The sequence below is a fragment of the Salmo trutta genome, chromosome 2 (genome assembly GCF_901001165.1).
Source record: "Salmo trutta chromosome 2, fSalTru1.1, whole genome shotgun sequence".
In the NCBI taxonomy this organism is placed as follows: Eukaryota; Metazoa; Chordata; class Actinopteri; order Salmoniformes; family Salmonidae; genus Salmo; species Salmo trutta.
The window spans coordinates 57,734,359-57,755,703 of NC_042958.1; the positions used below are offsets into that span (position 1 = coordinate 57,734,359).

General features: G+C 43.5%; 1 protein-coding gene across 3 annotated transcripts in view; it reads right to left on the minus strand.

Moving 5' to 3' along the window:
- LOC115158392 (thyroid hormone receptor alpha) overlaps positions 1 to 21,345 on the minus strand; it is a 155,430-nt gene that overhangs the window by 109,823 nt on the left and 24,262 nt on the right. For 2 of the 3 annotated variants that reach the window (XM_029707291.1, XM_029707271.1), the window contains exon 2: positions 12,585 to 12,642. The exons of the other annotated variant lie outside the window; for it this stretch is intronic. The gene's annotated coding sequence lies outside the window, so the exon portion shown is untranslated. The remainder of the gene's footprint in view (positions 1 to 12,584; positions 12,643 to 21,345) is intronic. 3 annotated transcript variants of the gene reach the window in all.

The following is a 21,345-nucleotide window of genomic DNA, read 5'->3' on the forward strand; positions in this document are numbered from 1 at the left end:
TTGTGTTCTGGAACGTAGCCCTGTTTCTTTGTGTTCTGGAACGTAGCCCCGTTTCTTTGCGTTCTGGAACGTAGCCCCGTTTCTTTGCGTTCTGGAACGTAGCCCCGTTTCTTTGCGTTCTGGAACGTAGCCCTGTTTCTTTGCATTCTGGAACGTAGCCCTGTTTCTTTGTGTTCTGGAACGTAGCCCCGTTTCTTTGTGTTCTGGAACGTAGCCCCGTTTCTTTGTGTTCTGGAACGTAGCCCCGTTTCTTTGCGTTCTGGAACGTAGCCCCGTTTCTTTGCGTTCTGGAACGTAGCCCTGTTTCTTTGTGTTCTGGAACGTAGCCCCGTTTCTTTGTGTTCTGGAACGTAGCCCTGTTTCTTTGTGTTCTGGAACGTAGCCCTGTCTTTCATTTTTGTTCATTGATTTTACCTGTGTTCGTTTCTCACCTGGTCTCATCAGCTCCCTATTTAGTTCAGTTCTTTCTGTTTGTATCGTTGTGAGGTATTGTTGTTTTTGACTTCCTACCTGTGTTTGACAATTGCCTGTGACCACGATTCCTGCCTTCTGTGAAGGCTTAATAAACATCTGCCGCACTCTGCGCGTGAATCTACACCGTGTTCTCCGAGTATACATTACAGAATACCTCACCCAAAACGGAATGGATTCAGCGGAGCTACAGCGGCGCCAAACTCAGCAAGAGGAGCTTATGGAGGAAATCTGCCATCTTCTCCATCAGCCTATCCCTACTCCTCCGATGCAAGGTATCATAACCCATAGCCCTCCTTCGTTCATACCCATGCCTGGAAAATATGACGGTTCACCTGGGAAATGTCAGGGATTTCTGATGCAATGCAGCAAATACATTGAGCACAACCCCACTAACTTAGCAGGGTTGGGCCACCGCCATATGGACTGTCAACAGCACAGAACTCGGATCCGAGACCCATTTCCACACCCTCTTCAAAGAGGTATTCGATCACTCTCCCTCCGGTCGTCCTATAGGAGACCTCCTCATAGAACTTCAACAAGGACGCAATTCAGCTGCCGAGTACACCCTCGAGTTCCGCACCACAGCTGCAGGGAGTGGATGGAATGAGGCTGCTTTACTTACCGTCTACCGAAGACGGCTCAACAGGAAACTTCAGGCGGAGCTGGCCTGTGGAGGTGACCTTCAGGATTTAAATCAATACATTCGTATGTCCATCTCCTTCGGCAGTTGGCGATGAGGTGGTCGATGAACTCTGCCACCCAGGAACCCGAAACCTTCTCTTTCCATGATTCTTAAAGATAGGCATTAAATCAGAATGGTTAAGGTTTGGGATAGGCTGAAAACAAAAATCTCAAAAACGACTTTCTATCGCTGGATTCAAAATTGCAACCTCTGGAATCAGAAGCAGATGCTTACATCCATCCACATCCACAGCACCCTAGCAAAACCAAAACCTACTTGAAGGTAACAGCACTCATTGTTGCCCCTAGTGGCCGGTTTCCACACTCTCCAGACATCCTCAGACATGGACGGATGTCGAATACTGACCCGTATCACGGGTGACCTGGCTGTCCACTCTGCCTTCGTCCTGCATGCGTAACGTGTGTGTGTGTGTGTGTGTGTGTGTGTGTGTGTGTGTGTGTGTGTGTGTGTGTGTGTGTGTGGCGTACAGTACATGGCATGACTGTTTGTGTGGAGTGGTGAATTTAAGTACTGTACGTTGAAGAAGCCAATTGGATACACAATATGTCAAGGCAAGAGAGAGCCAGGGAGAGAGAAGGAGAGAAAGAGAGAAAGTGAGTGAAAGGGAAAGAAAGTGGGGGAGAGGGGGAAAAAAACAAGATCATAAAAAGGGGATTACAGTGCAGTTAAAGGAGGCTGGATGTCAGCCAAGGGTCGGGCCCCTTTCCAGCTGCAAATGTACAGGGGTGGAAAGAGCTACACAAACTGCACTGGGTAACCAAGGAGGTATGAGGCCCACAGGAAAAGGAGGATGAGACTCAACACCTAAGGGTGGATGAGATCAGATACAGAGGGATGAGATCTCATTCCACCCAGTTTACCACTATTGCATGTTGATGCTAAGCTTTAAAATGTCCAATGCAGCCGTTTTTATCTCAATATCAAATCATTTCTGGGTAACAATTAAATACCTTACTGTGACTGTTTTCCATTTAAATGGTCAAAAAGAAACAAAAATAGCATCTTAACCAAGAGCAAATTCTCAAGCGAGAATTTAGATAGGACTGTCTGGGAGTGGTTTGAGTGGAAAAACAAAAAATATGCTGTTTTTAGGAGAGGTTTGGAACCCTTTCTTATTGGTCTATTAACTAATTTACTGCATGGTGATGTCACCAAGGAATGCCAAAACTCCCTCCCACCAAAACAGGCTGTAATTTCAGGCGGTCTTTTCAAACAGCTCTTACACCAAAAGGGCATTATCATAATTTGGACAATTTCACAGTATTATTCCAACCAAACAACCAAACTGCACTGGGCCATTAAATAGCTGGTCGATCCATCCACAAATGCTCTTTATAAGCTGAGGCAATTAGTCTGGCTATAGATGTATCCCCTATTCAAAGAAAGCCACCTTGCCCGTCCTGCTCTACCCACTCAAAGTGCACTTTCCTGGTGTTTCCCACCACCCTCCCCCCAATCCCTGTGTAACAACTGAATTAATGTTTGCAGACCGGGTAAGCCCTGTTCAGGCTGACATTTCACTTGCGCTAGCTACATAGCCTAGCCTTACTAGCCTAGAGCACACTCAGTGGGCTACAGCCTGGTGAGGCTAAATTTCATCACCTTGACTGACCTATTTAGTGTAGCCTACCTAGCCTAAGCGCTAGTGCACTCTTACCTAACAGCCTGGGCTGCATCATCAACTTGACTGACATGTCCTATTTAGCCTAGCATACCTAGCGAATAACAGCTTCAAACAGAACCGATGTGGTGGGGTGAACCAAGACCCTTTTCTTCACCTTTATCAGCACCTTCTATTAATAGTACCGTTACTGTGATGTTTGAGTCCAGTATGTTCCACCAAACACAAGCTGGACCACATCCCTGAGGCATGTCTGGCAGCTAGCGTGCTCACTGAACGCTAATGTATGGACGTGTATGTTGTAAATATGCAGGGCAGAGGCAGATACCAGGGGGAGGGAAGGGGGCAAGCTGAGAAGGTATTTCAGGAACATACTGTCTAGCTAGCTGTGCAAAGGGTCTGGAGGTGAGGGGCCAATCCAAATAGAAGAGTTTACAGACAGGTCACGGGGTTATTCTCAGACGTTTGCTGAGAGGGTTGGATACTGTAACACAGGGTTCTCCAACTGGCGGCCCGTGATTTTATTTGGCCCCCACGTTTTCTGAGCAAAAAAACAAAACAAATAAAAGATCCCAGAATTGTTCCACATGCACAAAAAGCTTATTTCTCTTACATTTTGTGCACAAATGTGTTTGTTTAGGAAACATTCCACAGGCCACAATCAACAGCCTTATCCACTCTATGCGAAGGAGATGTGTCTTGCTGCATGAAGCAAATGGTGGTCACACCAGATACTGACTGGTTTTCTGATCCACTCCCCTACCTTTTTTAAGATATTTGCAACCAACAGAAGCATATCTGTATTCCCAGTCATGTTAAATCCATAGATTAGAGCCTAATGGATTTATTTCAATTGACTGACATCCTTATATGAACTCTAAATCAGTAAAATTGTAGAAATTGTTGCATGTTGTGTTTATGTTCAGTATACATACATACATACATACATACATACATACATACATACATACATACATACATACATACATACATACATACATACATACATACATACATACATACATACATACATACATACATACATACATACATACATACATACATACATACATACATACATACATACGTTCAAAAGTTTGGGGTCACTTAGACATGTCCTAGTTTTTGAAAGAAAAGCAAATCAGCTCCGAGTGATTTTAAAGTAAGGTATATGTGACTGTATACGGATGTAAGGAAGGCTTGAAATTATTATGTTTTAGTCAAATATTATATCTGTTTGGGCTCCTTGCGGTCAACTTGCAGTCTACAAATCATTTGTGATGATCTGCTGGCCCCCTGACCATCCGCTCAAGAAAAGAAAATCGGCCTGCGTCTAGTTGATGATCCCTGCTGTAGCAGGACAAACACACATCCTGAATCAGCAGCAAGGGACACACACTCACTCTCAGGGGTGTGGCACCGACAGTGGCACACTTTGCACCCGGCTAACCTTGGCAGGGATTCAATGAGGTGCTTTGCCAAAAGGCACGTGGGGCACTTTATTGGCTAAAGGGTTATGCAATGACGATAACACACCGGAGCTGGCAGGCAGAGGCATGCATGGTCAGAAAGAGAGGGAGGAAGAGCGAATGAGAGGGTCCAGGAATTACAGGAACTCCATTAACCATGGGCCTGTCCTTTATAGCGGGCTCTGGCAGGAAGTTGGAATGGATAAAGGATCATGAATAAAGGACATTATACCACTAGACCCACGGTGACAAAGGTCTAAGTTTAATGAGAAGATGCAGAACATAGCTGACTGATCTGGAACACTTCCAAATACCAAAGTTAGGTTATCCATTCATCTCTCCCCTACCTGTGTGTGGGGAAAATAAATACGGATGTGCGATTTTGGTTTTACTATCCTCGTAGGGACTAGAAGTCCTAACAAGGATAGTAAAACAAAGACAATTTGAAGGTCCCCACAAGCAAAAATTATATTTCAGGCTTAGGGGTTAGATTTAGGGTTAGAGTTACAATGGGTTAGGGTTAGAATTAGGGTTAGGGGATAGGTTTAGGAGTTAGGGTTAAAGTTAGGGTTAGGTTAAGGGTTAGGTATTAGGAACAGAGCTCCGAGTGGTAGATGCACCTTACAATGACAATGCATGAACCCCTGGGAGAATGCACTCCGCTTTGTGACAGGCAGGATGAGGAACACTGACCCACACGCACAAGCCTCAGGGAACACAGGTCAGCATAGAAGATTAGGGTTAAGCACCACCTCAAAGGTTAAGGTCAGGCACCCCACCCCAAAGGTTAAGGTGAGGCACCCCACCCCAGTAAGGTTAAGGCTAGAGTTCAGGCCAAGAAGAACGGGAGACATGCGAGGGCACCGACAGTAACAGGGAGAGAACCCTCACAGAGGCCGTTATGTCCTTCCTTCCAAAAGGTTAGCTACGGTTGCGAAGGAGGGTCATCAGGGCGAAAGCAGTAGTTGGCCGCGCAACCGCCGCCTCTGACAGGTGACGTCAGTGTCTGGCATTTTTTCCCCTTGCTTCGACTGTTAGACGCATCCCTGCTATGATCCATGCATGAATTTCACCGTCAACACACCGGAGAATGAGAGCCCAAGAGTGGACTATTCGGACCCCCATTGTTCCAGTCCAGATTTATATACCCACCCAGAAAGGTCAGATAGAGAGCCGCACCATTGTTATGCCCCCTGCCTGCTATGAGGGAGAGCGACTGAGCCCGCAAGCCCTTGTGTGCGTGTCTGTCTGTCTAGCTATCCGTTGGATGGCCCCTCCTTCACCGCAACCTAAGCCTGAGCTCCTTGAAACTCAGCCCGCAGGTACCTTCCTCTGCATCACCACGTTGACCCTCACCGAGGGAGACTGGGGCGACGAGGAGCAACAGGCTGACCACGCAGCGCGCCCACACACATACAACGTGGCCCCTTAGGTCCAAAATATTTCCTTTCCTGTGTCTGCACATGTCTGTACATGTCTGTGTGGCTGAGTGGAGCAAGTGGGAAGGAAGGTGAGTAAGTAGAGGAGAAGAGAAGAGAAAAAGCAGGGAAATGGAAAAACACAACAAGCAAAAAAGAAAAACTCAAGGCAGGGGAGTCGAGCAACAACGCGTTTCGTCCTTCTCGGACTCATCGGGTAGCAGAGACGGGAAAAAATAATAATAAAATCTATCTACAAAGAAACTCAAACTAAATAAAGGTGACGGCAAAAAAAGTTGCCAAATTGGCCCAAAGTGCAGAAGGTCCTCTGTGAAGAAACAGAAGAAGTGTTGCTAATCCCATCCAGTAAGAAAACAATTAGAGGTTGGAGAAAGAAACTCTTCTCTCCTTGACTGAGGGTTAGGGAAAATAGTTTTTTGTTTGGTCCCCTTAAGGATAGTGTGTGTGTGTGTGTGTGTGTGTGTGTGTGTGCATGCGTGTACAAAAGTCCCCAAATTGATAGTAAAACAAGGAAGATTCTCCCTCGTGGGGGACATTTCCCAGGTCTCCATGAGGAAAAAATGGTTAGGGTTGTAACCCTATTTTAGGGTTACAATTAGTATTGGAGTTAAGGGTTAGGTTTAGGGGTTCATATTTGGGTTAGGGCAAGGGTTAGGCTTAAGGTTAGGGAAAATAGGATGCTGTGTCTTGTGTGTGCTTTTACGTGTTTATCTGCCTGTGTTACGCATGTGGTTGAGTGTATCCACTGTGCCAAATGAGTCGTTCCCTCCCATTGCTTTGCCTGGATATACAGAAAACCTATCCCACATGCTCGTAACAACTCCAAACAGAAACTACTAACCGACGGACCTCTGTGTGCATACCATACGGGTTACTGGATGTGTGAGTGACCTGTGTGTTAGCGCGGCCTCCCTCTCTCCTTCCTCCCTCTGTGTGTGAATTTAAAGCGCTTCCCTCTATTCTTCTTGCGGCACTGTGACCTATAGCAACCCTGTTTACTGGAGGGTTCCACAGCTCATTTGTGTGGTGAGCGTGTTGGAGGGAGGCTGAGGAAGCGGAATACTTGTGGCTGTCAACAAAAGACACGGAATGCCAGCTCTAAACTAGCTAGCTAACGATGCCCACCGCTAGCCTCCAGTTGCCACACGTCCCCTTATCTCTGCCCTCCCCCTTTTCTTTATTCCCCCCACCTGCTTTCTCTTAACTTGGGTTACTAGTCTGGTCTTGATTACAGCGGTGTACACCGTATACAAAGCTTTGTGACTCTGTTTATTGCAGTTTGGACGCAACAAACACGTTAATTATGGATATCCTAGCTGTACAAAATAGCCCAAAGTGACCCTGACCACAACGTGTCTTTTCTTGGTGGAAACAAGCTTTTGAAATCAAGACCAGCTCTTTGCACCATCACTGCACTTTTCATTATTACTCAAGCAAGGAATAAAGTGTTTCGCCGAGCCCTCAATCCCTTACCCACACACACACACACACACACACACACACACACACACACACACACACACACACACACACACACACACACACACACACACACACACACACACACACACACACACACACACACACACACACACACACACACACACACACACACACACACACACACACACACACACACACACACACACACACACACACACACACACACACACACACAGCGAGTGAGCCAGCATGTTCTTACGTCTCAGGGTAAAATTACCCAGTTCTTCCCTGATTATTTCCAGACTTACTGTATTACTTATCTACAGAGAGTGTTACTTATAAAGATCCACTGTTAAACAGCAACGACCCTCTTTTGTCCTCAGCTACACACAATACGTACTTATCCATGCCATGATATCCTTATCTCTAATCCTATAAGGCTGAGCCCACACAAAGTCAAAAGGAAAACACACATCACAATCGGGAGTAGGGACACTGAAAGCAGAGTGGTCCAACCAGGTCCCACTCTCCAAACAGTTCCTTTTATTCTGTTCAAAGACAAGACTAGACTGATTGTATAGCGTGGTCGCCCAACTGTTTGAGCAGGGTCTCAAGTTCATATCACTCCCTCCCGACTGCACCTGTTTTTGTTTTTTTTTACTTCAACGGACACCGCCGGAGGGGAATGAGAGAGAGAGAGAAAAAAAACATTCCCATACATCCATCCATCCAGAGTGAAACGTGTTTTTATGCAGAGCAGCTTTGTTGGCGTCGGTTCTTATTGAACATTAGGCAGAATTGTTGGAATGTGAAAAATATGACAAATTCAATGTATACAATTGTGCAACAAAAAGTGATTTATGGTTAATAAGTAATGTTGAAAAATATGTTTTTTTAACTCGCCATGCCATGACTAACAACCACGAGACGAGACCATGGTCTTGATTAGCATAATAAACCAGGTTATAGTTTCCGCCAGCATGTCTTTGAAGTACACAAATATGCCTATTCAACCCCGGTTGCTTGTAGGGCTACAGCCTATCTGAAAGCAGTCAGGATATAATGCAGTTGGAAATTGACAGCAGAAGACCTTTATTCGATAATCATTAACAAAAATAAAAAGATAGGCCTATTTTAACAATGAAAAGCTACTTTAGTTAGCTAACTGGCTAACTTAGCTTGGATACTGTAGCTAGCTAGCTTCTTTACAACGATTTGATGCAGTCAAGGACAGGCACTACCCGATGGTATGATAGATAACCTATGGCAGCAACAACCTACTTTCTCTCTTTCTCCCTCCGTGCCTAACACAGACTGTCACACACACCGGCCTCTGCTCCTCTGAAACAAGCACAGTCTCCATTGTAATAAACAAAAATAATAATAATTTCCTTTAAATATGTGTATTTCGACTATCTGGATATCTCAAAAAATATGATATTTTCTGAATAGTGAATGAATTTCAAATACCCACCCCTACACCATTCACCAGCCTGCAATCCACTCATGCAAATTACATGCCACTGGTGGACAACTCCAGCCTGTTAGTGAATTACGCTAACCAGACACTGCAGTCAGTCACCTGGATAAATGAGGGCCACCAAGCACTCTACAATTAATGTGTCAATTTCCTCCTCACTCTCCCTTTGTCACTTTTTCAGAGCTATCAGAGACAAGGCTATCACAGCCCGCTCATGTAAAACAATTCAAAGGGATTGTCAGTCCCTGTGCTGTGTCTGCTTTGTGGTTTCAATGGCTTTCAATCTCGTGAGCTAGCATGGACGCCCAGTTTCTACCTTGAGAGACAGAGCGGTATATTGTCAGCAATGAGTGGTTGAAGGCCCGCAAAATAAATGAGGTGTGGGGGCATGAGTGGTGAGGGCCTGGCTCCAAAAGAATGTGTTTGACCTCATTCTGACCACAGAGCTTTTAAGTATTTGCAATTCAAGAAAAACATGCCGTTGTAGCAGAAATTCTCATGCAACTGTTAGCCTATATAAGGCGGCAGGTAGCCTAGAGGTTAGAGCGTTGGGCCAGTAACCGATAGGTTGGTGGATCGAATCCCCGAGCTGACAAGGTAAAAATCTGTCGTTCTACCCCTGAACAAGGCAGTTAACCCACTGTTCCTAGGCTCGTCACTGTAAATAAGAATTTGTTCTTAACTGAAATGCCTAGTTAAAAAATGCTGTAGCTTCAGTTTAACTTATGGATGTTCTCAAAAGAGGGGGAAAGGGCTGAATGGAAGTGAACAACTTCCCTTTGACGTGGAAAAACAAACAACTACCCCACCGGAAAGGATACCAGGCTCCGGAGGAGGGCACTCGTTATGACAACCAGGCACCAGCAGCTGTTCCAGAGCCCATAAGCCCCTTATGAAGAGGCCCTCAAAGGACGGGTGGTGTGGTGTCAGGGCAACCCTAGCTAGTCCCATGGTCGGGTGGGTATTGCTTGCCCATATGCGCCACTTCCATAATGTAATGAGTTTCACACATTGACTTTAACATTGACACTTGAGTCCAATCAAAAAGATACCATGTCAGCCTGAGACCATATGACAATAACAGAATAGAATATCAGATTTGCATTATGCTATCTAGTCTGCATGCCATTATAAATAGAATGAGAGAGACTTGATAATGGCTCCATGGCACAACCCATTTAATAAAACAATTGTTTCGGATATTTCCCATAGCAGACCCAAGCTTTAATTTCACTTAAAAGGCTGCTGTTGTTTTGTCTTTTTCTGGGCTAGTCTAATTGCAACAGGAAGTTGCGGCGGTAACAAAAGTTACGTTTGAACTCGATGACTGCAGTGTCTTAGCAAACCGTGGGTTCACGGACTCAACCAACTTCTTTATGACCCATGTCACACAGCTTACTCCGCAACCAAAAGAAAGTGAAAACATGTAAATTGGTTGTAAGCAGAGGAGAAGCATAGTGTCATCAGTCATTGTGCTTTAGGTTAAAGCACAGTGTGTACTGTGTCAATATGAAATAGCAGATTAGGTGCAATTGATGCCATACCTCCCATGGGTTTGTAGACTAAACAAAGCAGTCATTGTCCTTCCATCACCACTCCGTGGCTTACTAGGCCCCATCTCCAGACGTTAACCTCAACAAAATGATCTTGAACTAACCGTGAACCCGGACCATCCCAGCCAATCAGCTCAGGTTACAATAAAAATAGATCCGTGAAAGTGAAGCTATCATAACAAAGAATAAAATGACTCAACGCTACACCGTAAACACTCCATCTACCAACCAACAGTTTACTCTTCATCTGGTGCTCTCTGGTTGACCCATATTTCTTTACTGCTATAATACTTTTGTTGAGGTATTTCCTGGACTGCTGACTGTGGGGAGAGGCAGACAAGCCAACCACTTCCCTCTGTTCAATGACGGAGCTGACAAATAAAACCACAACACCAGTCAACAGCACCCACTGCCTTGCCTCACTGCAACCTAACATTATAGCATTGCACTATTGATCCTGCTCTGCAACCTAACATTATAGCATTGCACGGTTGATCCGACACTGCAACCTAACATTATAGCATTGCACAGTTGATCAGACACTGCAACCTAACATTATAGCATTGCACTGTTGATCCGACACTGAAACCTAGCATTATAGCATTGCACTATTGATCCTGCTCTGCAACCTAACATTATAGCATTGCACTATTGATGATGCTCTGCAACCTAACATTATAGCATTGCACTGTTGATCCTACACTACTCAGAACCTTCATCATTGTAACCACTTGCTCTGCATGCACAGATCAACTAAATTTCATACGGCAATAATACTTTCAGTACACTGCAACCAAAATGTATATTACAGGTGTATTACCAATATACAGTGCTTTTGGAAAATATTCAGACCGCTTGACTTTTTCCACATTTTGTTACATTACAGCCTTATTCTAAAATTGATTTTTTTTTTTAAATTAAATCCTCGGCAATCTACACACAATACCCCATAATGACAAAGCAAAAACAAGTTTTTAGAATCTATAAAACATAAAAAACAGAAATACCTTATTTACATAAGGATTCAACCACTTTGCTATGAGACACAAAATTGAGCTCAGGTGCATCCTGTTTCCATTGATCATCCTTGAGATGTTTCTAAAACTTGATTGGAGCTCACCTGTGGTAAATTTAATTGATTGGATATGATTTGGAAAGGCACACAACTGTCTGTATAATGTACCACAGTTGACAGTGCATGTTAGATCAAGAACCAAGCCATGAGGTCGAAGGAATTGTCCGTAGAGCTCAGAGACAGGATTGTGTCGAGGCAGAGATCTGGGGAAGGGTACCAAACATTTCTGCAGCATTGAAGGTCCCCAGGAACACAGTGACCCCTATCATTCTTAAATTGAAGAAGTTATGAACCACCAAGACTCGTCCTAGAGCTGGCCGCCCGGCTAAACTAAGCAATCAGGGGAGAAGGGCCTTGGTCAGGGAGGTGACCAAGAACCTGATGGTCACTCTGACAGAGCTCTAGATTTCCTCTGTAGAGATGGGAGAACCTTCCAGAAGGACAACCATCTTCTGCAGCACTCCACCAATTTTATTTTTATTATTTCACTTTTATTTAACCAGGTAGGCCAGTTGAGAACAAGTTCTCATTTACAACTGCGACCTGGCCAAGATAAAGCAAAGCAGTGTGACACAAACAACACAGAGCTACACATGGAATAAACAAATGTACAGTCAATAACACAATAGAAAAATCTATATATAGTGTGTGCAAATGTAGTAAGATTAGGGAGGTAAGGCAATAAATAGGCCATAGTGGTGAAATAATTACAATTTAGCATTAACACTGAAGTGATAGATGTGCAGAAGATGATGTGCAGAAGACGATGTGCAAGTAGAGATACTGGGCTGCAAAGGAGCAAAAAAATAAATAACATAATATGGGGATGAGGTAGTTGGGTGGGCTATTTACAGATGGGCTGTGTACAGGTACAATGATCGGTAAACTGCTCTGACAGCTGATGCTTAACATTAGTGAGGGAGATAAAAGTTCAATCAGGCCTTTATGGTAGAGTGGCCAGACAGTAGCCCCTCCTCGGTAAAAGGCACATGACAGCCCACTTGTAGTTTGACAAAAGGCACCTAAAGGCTCTCAGACCATGAGAAACAAGATTCTCTGGTCTGATGAAAGCAAGATTGAACTCTTTGGCATGAATGCCAAGAATCATGTCTGGAGGAAACCTGGCACCATCCCTACGGTGAAGCATGGTGGTGGCACTATCATGCCGTGGGGATGTTTTTCAGCAGCAGGGACTGGGAGACTAGTTAGGATCGAGGCAAAGATGAATGGAGCAAAGTACAGAGAGATTTAGGCACTATATCTAGCTCATATTCCAAACCTCTTAAATAATTATTATTTCCTGTCTAGACAAAAATAAATAACTTACCAGAAACAATTGGATCCACTTGATTTCCAGGAGAAATTTCTTGTTAAAATGTCACAACCTGGAATAGAAATGACAATTACATTTAAATGCCACTGAAGTATGTATTTGTGTGGATATATCCTCATAGCTTTGGTTTAAATGTCACAGTCTCTAAGCATTGTAATGCAGCAGGAAAAAAATACATCTGTGTAAGTGTCTTTCCAGTAAAGTATAGGCTTAAAATGGCCATCTGAAAAATGAATTTCTCTCAAGTGTAGAGTCAAGGTTCAGAATGCATCCGGTCCAAAAATATCCACTGGGATTACAGTGAGCCATGTGGTGAATCATACTGTTGGAGATTCAGACAACCCAAAGACTGGCATCACTCCCACTGTATGCTAAATGCATCCTAACTCAGTTCTACTGAAAAAAAATACTGTAGCTTGCTTCATCCATTGTCCCAACTGAGAGAAGAGGTGAGTGTACAGGGAGACAGGGTTTTTTTCTGGATCAAAAAGGGTCTTCAGTGGTGGCTGTGGCAAGGGGCTTGTTTGGCCTGGCTGAATTTTAGAAAACCTTTTCTCAAATTTCTCCATGGAGAATTAAAATAAAATTAAGTTTAGACTTAAACGACCCGAAAAAAACCAAACCTCTTTTTTATTTTTTTATTATTATTATTATTATTATTATTATATTTTTTTTTTAATCGCTCAGGCGGCCTGCCCAAGGATTTCAATGGAAGCAAAATCCCTGGGAGAGAAAGAGAGAGTAAGTAATGCTAACAGCGCCAATAGTGACAGATGGGCAGGGAGTGGCGATACACTCCGACTCTCCCACCTGAGAGGCACGAGTGAGGGATGTGTCACTACTGCTCCATCCTCCGGCGCCTGTCCTCTCATTGACTCTGACAGATCCTCCACTACAGTCAAACACATTCACTTTGAACTGCACCCTCTCCCACTCTTCTCCCTCTGAAAACACACGTCAAGCTGTTTCTCACCAACTACAACCGCTAGCTATTCGCTAACACATTCCTGCACCACACTACACTGCACATACAACATGCTAACTGTTCCATATAGCCCAGTGACTTGTCACACGATGTTCAAAATATAAAAAATGCTCTTTTTCCATCAAATGAGAAAAGTATTCAAGATGAACGCTAGACAATCACCAAACTGCTCACTGTGCCGTCAGGGGGATCCTCGCTCATTCTTTCATATGGTTCGATGATAACGTGATAACCTCACGTTGGCAGGCTCCTAATTCCTTAAAACAGACAGCAGTGCCTGCTGTCATTCATGGGCAATATCCACATGAAAATATCTGTAGCACGTATGCATGGTGCTAGTGTAGAGCAGACAAGGTGACCCATGGCCATGGCCAAAGATAGCTCCTTGTGCTGTGCATTTGTGTGCTACGCAAACATATCAATGACCTTATGCCCATACAGGCAGCAAAGCTCCCACTAAACCTATCCCACTCCCTCCTCCCCATTTCCAACCACCAAAACCTGATATCTGCACCTGTGGAGTCGTAAACACTGCACTAGAACAGGGGAAAATAAAACCCTCCCTCCCTTCTGCCTTTTATTCTGGTCTGCTGTACTAACATATCTCACAGATATTTCAAGTAGTTCTCTCTAGCAAAAGGATTAGTGGCCTCAGAGACGCATAGAACGACAACTGTTGACAAATGCACACGATTAAAACAGCTCAATACGCCTGAGGTATGAAAGGTCAAGTGTCCTCCAGACACACTGTACATTCAATAAGGACAAGGGTTAGCTAAAAATACTTGATTTCGGTGAGCCGTGTGTGTTCTGGTTAGCCAGGGTCAGGCAACAAGTAGTTGAAGGTTCAGGAGGGGTGGCAATCAGAGGGAGCTGCAAAGGGTGGGGTTTGAGGGGGGGGGGGTCTGCTGGTCAAAGCAAACCTCTACAGTGAATTTCATGTGGCCAGCTTTCCTCTAAAAAGCTTTCCATCTTAATCCTCCAGCCAAATGGAGGCGTCTAACCTAACGCTTAGCCTATTGCTCTTTACATTGGTCGTCTTAGGTACATTTGTTCAGTAATGTAAGCGGATGGTGCAGTCTGCAAAGGATTTACGTTATATATTATATTCCCTAATCGTCTTAGTCCACTGCTCACTGCTACTATAATAATATATCTCCCTGCCACTACTAGATCATTGAGAGCTGCAAACATTTATTATTTTAACAAATTAACTTACATAAGAACAATTACGGTGCTTGTGCAACTCAATAAATACCCTTTCAACTTTGAATAACCCATTTCTTAAAATTCTGAATGTACAGACAAAGTACCTCACATATCAACATGGATACAGTGGCTGTCTATACCATGGCCTGATATCTTCAATAGGTTCAGACTGAGTACGAACGCATATCCAGATATACATTTTATCATCAGTATCTGATTTGGCAAATGTACCAACATAATGCAATTTAGTCAGGACAGTAGAGTACACTTATCTACTCTTTCATTATTCAATGGCCCCTTTTTGTTTTTGGCCATTATGGCTTTGCACATCTGATGACATTCCTTTATATTCACTGCCAAGAAAGTCACAGGCACTATTGAGCTTCCACTTGACTTGGCAGCCACACAAAATGAGTCCTACCTACCTACTCCTACCTATTCAGAAGATAATGAAACAATTCCAATGTCTACGCTTCATTAAGGCTACACGTGTAACAAACTCTTGTTTTTTGATCCTGGCTTTGGCTTGCCAACTTCATCAGTGATCCAGCTGGCTTCAGATGGATTCTTGGCCAATGAATCAACTGTTCAACAAGTCTTTGCACTGCAATAGTGTCAGAAATGTAATGACCTCTATGAGAGTCGGAAGGGGCTCTCCCTTACAGTTGAGAGACCATTAATAAAAACCGCATCTCTTGACCAATGGGTAAAATAACATGTTAATTGTGTAAAGAATCATGTAAAGAATAATGTAAGAATCATCTAAGAAAATCAATGGTCCAAACCTCATGTCTCTATCATAATCCGTTCTAAACATTTTGGAGTTTCTACTCTCATCAAGGACAACAACCACACGAGCCACTGCCTGTTCACCCCGCTACCATCCAGAAGGCGAGGTCAATACAGGTACATCAAAGCTGGGAACGAGAGACTGAAAAACAGCTTCAATCTCAAGGCCATCAATTAAATAGCCATCACTAGCACATTAGAGAGCTGCATCAGCCCTATATACATAGACTTGAAGTCACTAGCCACTTTAAAAATTGGAACACTGGTCAATTGAATAATGTTTAGATATTTTACGTTACTCATCTCATATGGCTATACTGTATTCTATCCTATATCTTAGTCTAAGTCGCTCTGACATTGCTCATCCAAATATTTATATATTCTTAATTCCTTTACTTTAGATTGTGTGTATTGTTAGATATTACTTGTTAAATATTCCTGCACTGATGGAGCTAGAAACACAAGCGTTTCGCTACACCCGCAATAACATCTGATAAACACGTGTATGTGACAAATACAATTTCATTTGATTTGTAGGATAGCCAGAAGTAGGGCGACTAAATCAATGGAGGCCAGAGGAAAAAAAGTGGTCATGAAAATAGCATCACGTCAACTAGGCTGGATGCTGGGAAAGAATTAAGGCTACCGGACAGGCGTACCATTGAACTTGTCATCTTTCTTCTCAAATACGGAGGACATAAAACAATAAAGAGGTAGAATAGATATACATTTTGAGACATGACGTGATATTTTCATATTGTAATATAAGATGTTTAATGCAACGTTCCTGTTTTTCATAGCTTTCTCACAAAAAACATGCGTATCTCTGTTAAATGTCAATGAGCGTACCCCAAGCTTTTTATTTTCAAAGCCTTTTCTATTTAATTCGGCTCCTTTCATGCTAATTTAACTATTTGCAACCCGCAGAAACAACTTTGAAGACGACGAACACAAAATGTAAAATCCTAAAAGGTTTTGGTGATAAAGCTGCACCGCTCTGTCAACAGAGCTCGGTGCATATTATCGGATGCATTAGGTTAGGAAATCCTACTTTTTAGATATAATGTTAATAATTTGTTAGAGAAAGACCCCACTGAACAAATCAGAACATGAAAAATGTCTTGGTAAAATGTATTTTCGAACATAAGGAAGTGAAATGTCATCACCAAAGCGTGTTTTCACCCACTCTGGGCAGAATCACCTGAATTCATTGCGGGTGCATTGAAATCAGAAAACACTTGGCACTCATATCTGTTACTCCCTCCATCGGCACTGTTATATTAGCAAAGGCAACTAACACACTATACATTTAATACCTGGAATAGGCAATCAATCACTTGTCAACCCATAAACCTGTACTGCCTCCCATCTTTAGAGGCTGTGAAAGCACTTTAAAAGGATAGTTCGGGATTTTGGCAATGACGCCTTTTGGAAAGTATTCATACCCCTTGACTTTTTCCACATTTTGTTACGTTACAGCCTTATTCTAAAATGGATTTAAAAAAAGTGAAATCACATTTACATAAGTATTCAGACCCTTTTCTCAGCACTTTGTTGAAGTACCTTTGGCAGCGATTACAGCCTTGAGTCTTCTTGGGTATGACGCTACAAGCTTGGCACACCTGTATTTGGGGAGTTTCTCCCATTCTTCTCTGTAGATCTTCTCATGCTTTGTCGGGTTGGATGGGGAGCGTCGCTGCACAGGTATTTTCAGGTCTCTAGAGATGTTCAATTGGGTCCGGGCTCTGGCTGGGCCACTCAAGGACATTCAGAAACTTGTCTCGAAGCCACTCCTGCATTGTCTTGGCTGTGTGATTAGGGTTGTTGTCCTGTTGGAAGGTGAACCTTCACCCCAGTCTCATGTCCCGAGTGCTCTGGAGCAGGTTTTCATCAAGGATCTCTCTGTACTTCGCTCCATTCATCTTTCCCTCAATCCTGACTAGTCTCAAAGTCTCTGCCGCTGAAAAACATCCCCACAGCAAGATTCTGCCACCACCATGCTTCACCGTAGGGATGGTGGCAGGTTTCCTCCATATGTGACGCTTGGCATTCAGGCCAAAGAGTTCAATCTTGGTGTCATCAGACCAGAGAATTTTGTTTCCCATGGTTAGTCATTTAGGTGCCTTTTGGCAAACTCCAAGTGGGCCGTCATTTTCCTTTTACTGAGGAGTGGCTTCTGTCTGGCCCCTCTACCATAAAGGCCTGATTGGCGGAGTGCTGTAGAGATGGTTGTTCTTCTGGAAGGTTTTCCCATCTCCACAGACAAACTCTGGAGCTCTGTCAGAGTGACCATCGGGTTCTTGGTCACCTTCCCCAATTGCTCATTGGCCGGGCTTCCAGCTCTAGGAAGAGTCTTGGTGGTTCCAAACTTCTTCCATTCAAGAATGATAGAGGCCACTGTGTTCTTAGGGACCTTCAACACTGCAGAAATGTTTTGGTACCCTTCCACAGATCTGTGCCTCGACACAATCCTGTCTCGGAGCTCTACAGACAATTCCTTCGACCTCATGGCTTAGTTTTTGCTCTGACATGCACTGTTAACTGTGGGACATTATATAGACAAATCTGTGCCTTTCCAAATCATATCCAACCAAAATGTGGGGGGAAAAAATCAAGGGGTCTGAATTAGAGGTCGGCCGATTATGATTTTTCGCCGCCGATACCGATTATTGGGGCCCGATGCCGATTAAAATCTGCCGATTTTTGGGATTTATTTGTAGTAATGACAATTACAACAATACTGAATGAACACTTTTAACATAATACATCAATAAAATCAATTTAGCCTCAAATAAATAATGAAACATGTTCAATTTGGTTTAAATAATGCAAAAACAAGGTGTTGGAGAAGAAAGTAAAAGTGCAATATGTGCCATGTAAAAAAGCTAACGTTTAAGTTCCTTGCTCAGAACATGAGAACATATGAAAGCTGGTGGTTCCTTTTAACATGAGTCTTCAATATTCCCAGGTAAGAAGTTTTAGGTTGCAGTTATTATAGGAATTATAGGACTATTTCTCTCTATACCATTTGTATTTCATATACCTTTGACTATTGGATGTTCTTATAGGCACTTTAGTATTGCCAGTGTAACAGTATAGCTTCCGTCCCTCTCCTCGCCCCTACCTGGGCTCGAACCAGGAACACATCGACAACAGCCACCCTCGAAGCATCGTTACCCATCGCTCCACAAAAGCCGCGGCCCTTGCAGAGCAAGGGGAACAACTACTCCAAGTCTCAGAGCGAGTGACGTCCCCGATTGAAACGCTATTAGCACGCACCCCGCTTACTAGCTAGCCATTTCACAATCGGTTACACCAGCCTGATCTCGGGAGTTGATAGGCTTGAAGTCATAAACAGCTCAATGCTTGAAGCATTGCGAAGAGCTGCTGGAAAAACACACGAAAGTGCTGTTTGAATGAATGCGTACGAGCCTGCTGCTGCCTACCACCGCTCAGTCAGACTGCTCTATCAAATATCAAATCATAGACTTAATTATAACATAATAACACACAGAAATACGAGCCTTTGGTCATTAATAAGGTTGAATCCTGAAATTCATGTTAGCAGGCAATATTAACTAAATATTCAGGTTTAAAAATATATATACACTTGTGTATTGATTTTAAAGAAAGGCATTGATATATTTATGGTTAGGTTTGGTGCAACGAGAGTGCTAAATCATCACCCGTTTGGCGAAGTAGGCTGTGATTCGTTGAGAAATTAACAGGCACCGCATCGATTATATGCAATGCAGGACACGCTAGATAAACTAGTAATATCATCAACCATGTGTAGTTAACTAGTGATTATGTGAAGATTGATTGTTTTTTATAAGTTTAATGCTAGCTAGCAACCTACCTTGGCTTCTTGCTGCCCTCGCGTTACAGGTAGTCAGCCTGCCATGCAGGCTTCTCGTGGAGTGCAATGTAAGGCAGGTGGTTAGAGCGTTGGACTAGTAACCAGAAGGTTGCAAAAATGAATCCCCGAACTGACAAGGTAAAAATCTGTCGTTCTGCCCCCGAACAAGGCAGTTAACCCACCTTTCCTAGGCCGTCATTGAAAATAAGAATGTGTTCTTAACTGACTTGCCTAGTTAAATAAAGGTGTGTAAAACATTTTTTTTTTTAAATTGGCCAAATCGGTGTCCAAAAATACCAATTTCCGATTGTTATGAAAACCTGAAATTGGACCCAATTAAATCGGCCATTCCGATTAAATCGGTCGACCTCTAGTCTGAATACTTTCCAAATGCACTGTACTTCTCTAGTCAGCTGAACCCGTGGATACCATTTGTTTGTCTCTGCTTCCAGTATGAAGGAAGTTAGCGGTAGTTTTGCGAGCCATTCGTAACTAGCTTAGCAGCTCCTAAGCTCCTGAACTACCAATAAGCTTTTCATGGACAAGAGGCAAAAGGGCTTTTCATAACTACGTGCCTTTTAAGTGTTTTTGATTTGAAACATTCAGTAAGTGAGTGTACATTTGAAGGAATTTCAGGGCCACATTTTACACCCGTAGGGAAATACCTGAAAAGTGCAAACATGAATTCAGCAGCAGCATCTACAGGCTTAGACAACAACTCAACCCCTGATCTCTACCCACAGGTCAGGTTCAGGGGTCAGCAGTGCATTGTGAAGCCCTGATAATTCCAACAAACTGTAGTCGCTGTCGTCCAGAGCTGTCACCGATATGAAATGTTGGTTTCACACACCTTAACGGTATAAAGCAGTGCACAGTGGCTATGGCTGCTTGGTGTTGCCTTGCATTAGATTGTCATGCTATTCCCTACGCTAAGGTAGCAAAGGGCTGTGGACATGCCTCTCAGAGAGGGATAAATATGCACCGGCACAGACTGGCCAGATAAGGTCAGCTGTGGACTGGTAGGGCTCAAACGGTCAGTGGCCCAGGCCTCCTGTGCCCTCCATTTTACACAAACAGGAGGACAGCAGGAAGGATTTAAGAGTTCACGCGGCGGTAAACGGCTAATAACGTTCCAACCTCCCGTTCAGGGTCAGTCAAGCCTCTTATTGCTGTCTGCGGGGAGGTCGACTAGCAGCGATACTTCAATCCCTGGGTCGTCTGTCACTTATTTTGCAAGCTGTTTCTCCCTGGCGCTTTCCGTAGCATTGTGCGGGCGGCTCACCGTGTGTCTGTGTGTGACTGGGTGGTGTGCGTGCTGGGTGTGTGTGTGTGTGTGTGAGTTAGGAGAGCAGTGAAAGGAGAGAGCAGCACATCTTATAAGCTAAGTCAACAACATTATATCTGCCTCATTTGTTTAGGCAAAGATAGTAGTTAGCAGGGTTAACAGTGAAAGGGGAGATTGGGAAATGCCTCTCAGTGTGGAAACCCTGTCATTCAAGTATACTGTAATTTCCATTCCTACATGGATGGTTGCGAACAACGATAATACCATGCTTAACAATACTTCAGGCTGACACAGATGGCCAGCAATGGATGAATGCATGTATGGCCTAACAGAAGACAGTATAACAATATAAACACAGTAGAGAACAGAACTGTAGTCCTTAAATACCTAACCGGACCAAACTATAACAACAAAACCTTGGCTGGATGGAACCTGAACCACAGATAATGCAGCCTGTGTCTGAAGCAGCTTGACTGTGGTCGTTACTATAAACACCTGTCTTCAGTGTGGGATGACAAGTGGGAGCTAGTCATGCTGTCGTAAGGCTGATGGATAAGAAGGTATGGTTTTAAATGTAGGTAGCCTGTACCATATCCTCCTTTCCACTCATTCCAGCCAAAACAAAATC